The following is a 6,686-nucleotide window of genomic DNA, read 5'->3' as shown; positions in this document are numbered from 1 at the left end:
ATTAAATATACAGAATGGTGTGTTTAATCTTGGCATATTTGTTTATACATAAAAATGTAATTTGATTGATTTCAGTTCCTAATATCTCCCCAGGCTCCTCTTCTCCCTCCCCGGTCCCCTTCCACTGCACTAATGGTCTATTTTCTACTTTCATGGCATCCCTTTTTTTAACCCTATTTATTCCATCTAGTTTCCACATATGAGAGAAAATATATGATATTTGTTTTTCTGATTTATTTTACTCAAAACTCTGGTCTCCAGTTCTATCCATTTTCCTCCAAATGACATAATTTTGGTTTTTTAAGACTGAATAAAACTTCATCATGTATATACACCACATTTTCTTTATCCATCTATTGATAGACATCAAGGCTAATTCTATAATTTGTCTATTGTGAACTGTACCACAATAAACATAGGTATGTGTGTATCTCAAAAGTATGCTGACCTTAATTCTTTTGGATAAATATCAAGGAGTGGTACATTGGATTATATGATGCTTCTATTTTTAGCTTTATGAGGACGCTCCATACTGATTTCTGTAGTGGATATGCTAATTTACATTCCAACCAGTGATATATAAGATTTCCTTTTTCCCTCACATCCTCTCCAGAATTTACTGTGAATCATATTCTAGATTATCATTCTAACTAAAGTGAGATGGAATCTCAAAACATTTTTGGTTTGCATTTTGTTAAGTGTGCTAAAGTGTCAAACATATTTTCATATAGTTGTCAGCCTATTGTATTTCTTTTGAGACCTCTTGATTCAGTTCATTTTTACATTTATTCTTTGGATTATTAGGGGTTTGTTTGTTTGTTTGTTTGTTTTCATTTGTTTGTTGTACTGGGGATTGAACTCAGGGGTGCTTTGCCACTGAGCCATATCCCCAGCCTTTTATTATTATTTTATTTTGTAGCAGGTTCTTGCTAAGTTGATGAGACTGGCTTTGAACTTGCGATCCTCCTGCCTCAGCCTCCCTAGCTGCTGGGATTACAGGTGTGCATCACTGCACCCAGCAGTTATTTGTTTTTATAACATTGAGGGTTTTTAGTTCTTTATATGTTCTCAATATTAATCCTCTTGTAGAAGAGTCACTGGTGACAGATTTTCTTCCATGCTGTGAATCATTTCCTTTGCTGTGCAGAAACTTCTTAAATCTGATTCTGTCCCATTTATTTATTCTAGTTCTTATTTCCTGATCTATGAGTCTCATTCAGGAAGCATGCCTGAACCTATGTTTTCTTCAAACAGCTGCGAAATTTCTGGTCTTATACTTGGGTCTTGGATCCATTTTGAGAGAGAGAGAGAGAGAGAGAGCTAGTTTCATTCTTCTACATATAAATATCCAGGTTTCCCATTACCATTTGTTTAAAAGGCTGTCTTTTATCCAATGTATGTTTTTGGCATCTTTGTCAAGAATCAGATGACTGTAGTTATGTAGGTTTGCCTCTGTGTCTTCTATTCTGTTCTGTTGGTCTATGTGTCTTTTTTGTACTAGTATCATGCTGTTTTTGTTACTATGACCCTAGTATAATTTAAAATTTAAAACCGTGATGCCACTAGCTTTGCTCATTTTGCTCAGAATTGCTTTGATTATTCTGTGTCTTTTGTTCTTCCGTATAAATTTTAGAATTGTTTTCTAGTTGTATGGGCATTTTGATAAAGATTGCATGAATCTGTAGATTGCATTTGGTAATATGAACATTTTAACAACTCTCCTTATTCATGAACATGGGAGGGTCTTTTCATCTTCTCATGTCCAACCAAATGATTTTTGACAAAGATATAAAGGACTTACATTGGAAAAAGAATAGTCTCTTCCATCAGTGATGCTGGGAGAAATTTTATAAATATGCAGAAAATAGACCCCTACTTCTCACCAAACTCAAATTGAATCAATGACCTAAGTGTAAAACCCAAAGCTATAAAACTACTAGAAGAAAACACAGGAGAAATATTTAAAGACACTGGGATAGGAAAAGATTTTTGGATAAGATCCCAAAAGCCTAGGCAAAAACAGAAAACCAGGAAAAAAGAAACTAAGAAACTTCTGTACAGCAAAGGAAATAATAGGGGCTGCGGTTGTGGGTCAATGATGGAGCGCCTGCTTAACATGTGTGAGATGCTGGGTTCGATCCTCAGCACCACATAAAAATAAATAAATAAAGATATTGTGTCCATCTAAATATTTTAAAAAAGGAAACAATATTAGTGTTGAAAATCAACCTAAAGAATGGGAAAAGATAGTTACAAACTGTTTATTTGACAGTTGGAATATCCAAAATATTTAAGGAGCTCAAGCAACTCAACTGCAAAAAAAAAAAAAGTAAAAGAAATTCCAATTCAAAATGGGCAAATGATCTGAAGACATTTCTCAAAAGAAGTCATACAAATGGCCAACCAGTATGTGAAAAATGCTCACCACTAATCATTGGGAAAATGCAAATCAAAACTACAATGAAGCTGGCACAATGGTGCATGCCTATAATCCCAGCAACTGAGGCAGAAGGCTGAGGCAGAAGGATTGAAAGTTCAAAGGCCAGCCTCAGCAACTTAATGGGGCCCTAAGTAACTCAGGGAGAAACTCACAATTAAATATTTTAAAGGGGGCTGGGGATTTGGCTCAGTGGTTAAGCACCCCATGTTCAATCCCTGGTACCAAAAGGAAAAAAAAAACTCACAATGAGGTATCATCTCCCTTTGCTTAAATGGCTATTATAAAAAGGACAAAAAATAACAAAAGTTGCTGAGGATGTAGAGAATGAAGAACTCTTTTACACTGTTTGGAGGGAGGAAATTAAATGAGTACAGCAATTAAGAAAAGCAGAATGGAGATTCCTCAGAAAACTAAAAATAGAACTACCATATGTTCCAGCTATTCCACTACTGAGTATAAAACCAAAGGGAATGAAATAAGAGATACCTGCATACCCATGTTTATTGCAGCACTGTAGATGTAGGATCAACCAACATGTCCACGGATGGGTGGATAAAAAAATGTGGTGTATGTATACACAATGGAATATCATTCAACTACTGAAAGGATAGAAGCCTGTTATTTGTGGCAACATGGATGGAACTGGGGGGTGTGGTATTAATTGAAATAAACTAGGCACAGAAAGAAAAATACCATTTGTTTTCTCATTTGAGGTAGCTAAAAAAAGTTGGTCATATAGACATGGAAGGCAGAATAGTGGTCATTAGAGGCTAGGAAGGGTAAGTGAGCAGGGATACTGAGAAGCTGAAGAATGAGCACAAAAATACTGTTGGTGGAGGGGAAATAGTTATAATGTACACAAATGGGCAACTTTAGTCTAACAATTATACACATCAAATAGCTAGAGGAGAATTTAAAGCTTCCTAAAACAGAAATGATAATATTTGAAGAGACAGAAGCAAAAATTACTCTGATTTGATCATTGCACATTGAATACTTGTATTATAATGCTGTGTCCCATACATAAGTACAAATATTATATGTAGACTATATTTTCTTTTTAAAACCTCCTATACAATCCAAAAAATAACTGAGTAACACTGTTTTAGATTTGTCATCTTGGCTGGCTGTAGATGTCAGCTTCCTAGAATCACTCTAGGATTCTGCTCTCTCCAGTCATGTTCTCCATACAACTTACACATACTTATCTGTAGAAAGTTTTCTTAGGAATAAAACTTATAAGAAAGTGATGTAGGTGGGCTGGAGCAAAGGAAAACCTTGAACTGCAATGCAGTGCAATTGTTACAAAGCCACCACCCAGCTGACTCCATGGAAGCTGGGACAACCTTTCAATTCTGTCCCAAATTGAGTGACAAGGCCAGATCTTTGTACCTTCACAAAAATCAGTCACTGGATATAGCTAATTCTGGGAGGAAACCTTCAGAGGGACAGCTCCCTTTATCTGAGAAATGCAGCCAAGATCCTGACAGTGGCAAGACTGAATAACAGCCCTGAATAAGGGTCTGTGCAGAACACTCAATATGCAAGAATTCCCTAACATTGAAACAAACAAAAAAGTGTTTGTGTTAATACCCAATAGACAGGGATAGATACAGAGGCAGACACAAAGAAATAATAATAATAATAATTATTATTATTATTTTAGTTATTTTTCAGTTTAGTATTTATTATTATTATTAAAATGTTATAGCTAATTATAGATGATTTAGAAATGAGAGACAGTTTAAATTGCCTGTAATCTTATCATCCAGATATAGACATATGAAAATTTTTGAGTATTCTGTCTCCAGAATTTATGTCTCTTAATTGTCCAGAGCAAGAAGCTGTCTTTGTTTTCTGAAAGCATATCTGATTGGCTAGGGTTAGAGATTAACAATGTTTTCTTAAAAATTCATGATAGCACTAAAAACAGTGATTAAAAAAGAACTGCCATTTTTTCTCATTATGTACAATGTCTCAGACTTTCATATTCACATATTCTCATTAGCTTTCTGATTTGTAACTTGTAAATTCTAAAGACTTTATCCACTGTTAGATTTTAGCAGTCTCCATCTGTCTTCCTGATTCCTAAGTGATCTGATTTGTCACACAGTGCCCTATGCTCAAGCAAAGAATTCAAACCTCTTTCTCTTCCCCAGCTTAATTGATATTCATGTGTCCCATCCTCCTGCATTTATAATCCACCTGTTACTGGACTGAAATGATATTAAGCATTGTACTCATTGTTCATTAAACTGAAAATTAAATTTCATCATCACCTATAAATTGCAAGGAATTACACAATTTATAAATCATTCAAATGTTTGCTGAAATTTAACTTTTAAGTGTTGGGTAATTCCTAAAGTAATTATTTATGTATGCAACTGTTAAGAAAGCTATTAGTGAGTTAGGTTCTAGTGACACACAGGCAGCAGTGCCATCTGCAGGCCACTGCTGCAGCTCTTTATACTCCATGGAATCTTCATGAAAGGATTTGATTGCTGAACATTTACGGCTTTTTCAAATCAAGTACAAAGTGATATTAACCTGAAACTTACGTATAAATTTTCAGGTTCAGCGCCGCCCCGCCCCCTCATTAGGGATTCTTTTAACACTGAGCAAATATCAACTATTACATACATATTTATAAACAAAATATTAAACATTATTGTATAGGATCTAGAATATACATAAAGAGACAGAATGAGCCTGGATACTGAATCATGCAGAACTAGGTTCTAACAGAGACACCATTACTTACCAACTAAGTGAAACCTTAAGAAACTTAATCTGAGACTCACTTTCCTTCCTTATAAAGTGAGGGTAATGCTTTCTTCATCATGTTTGAAGGTCAAATGAGATACATGTACAGAGTGCTGAGAAGGGAATGTGCATAAATATGCCCTCAACTAGTAACAGCTCCTTTCCCTGAAACATAAGCCAAAGTTATCTTGAAGCCATTTGTTACCTTTGTACCTAGTAAGTTTTTAAGAATTTTGCTGCCTTGGTGGTAAAACACCTGTAATTCCTCAGATTCTGGAGATTGAGATCTCAGTAACCCAACTATTAAATATAACTAGGAGGATCACAAGTTCAATACCAGTTTTAGCAACTCAGTGAGACCCTATCTCAAGCTAAAAAATAAAAAGGACTGGGGATGTTACTCAATGGTTAAGCACCCCTGGGTTCAGTCTGCATTATACCAAAATAAATAGATAGATAGATAGATAGATAGATAGATAAAGTTTTACACATATCATTGCTTTTTAAAGAAAATGGAGTTGAAAGGAACTATCTTCCTAAGAAACTTGCTATCCATCTGTAGTCCATCTCTCCATTCTGATGTTCTTTAAAATTTAAATAGAAATACATATGATGGTACCTGCACATCATAAGTATTACTATGGTATCCCGTAAGATATTTACAAGAGATTGATACAAACAGTGGTCACTGAATTTTAAAGGTATGATGGAGTCTTGTTTTCTAATGTACATCATTGCTACTATTTTAATTTGAGTCATGTGTAACTTTTTAAAAATTTATTTATTTATTCTAATTTGTTATATATGACAGAATGCATTTCAATTCATAGTACACATATAGAGCGCAATTTTTCATGTCTGGTTGTTCACAAAGTAGATTCATACCATTTGTGTCTTCATACATGTACTTGGGGTAATGATGTCCTACTCATTCCACTGTCTTTCCTATCCTCCTGCCCCTTCCTTTCCCCTCCCTCCCCTTTGCCCTATCTAAAGTTCCTCCATTCCTCCTATGCTCCCCCACCACCATCCCCATTATGGACCAGCATCCTCATATCACAGAAAACATTTTGCATTTGTGTTTTAGGGATTGGCTGCTTCACTTAGGATGATATTTTCCAACTCCATCAATAGATAAATGGATTAAGAAATGGGGTATATATACAAAATGAAGTTTTACTCATTTTAAGAATGAAATTAAGGCATTTGCTAGTAAATGGATGGAATAAAAAAAATCATGTAAGTGAAATAAGCCAGACTCAGAGAATCAAGAGTCAAATATTTTCTCTCATATGCAAAATAGGAGTGGAGGATTGGATATTATAAAGGTATAGGGAAGATCGGTGGAATAGAAGGAAATCAAGAGGGAAGGCGGGAAGGTAGAGGGAACTGTGACCATCCACAGAGCAGGCCCAGCGGCCTGCTGAGGGGCAGAGCCGCCCCCCACCCCCAGCGCCTGCCAGGTAGGCGGAACGGTGACCAC

The sequence above is a fragment of the Marmota marmota genome, unplaced genomic scaffold (genome assembly GCF_001458135.2).
Source record: "Marmota marmota marmota unplaced genomic scaffold, marMar, whole genome shotgun sequence".
NCBI lineage: Eukaryota > Metazoa > Chordata > Mammalia > Rodentia > Sciuridae > Marmota > Marmota marmota.
Note: the sequence above shows the minus strand (reverse complement) of the source record.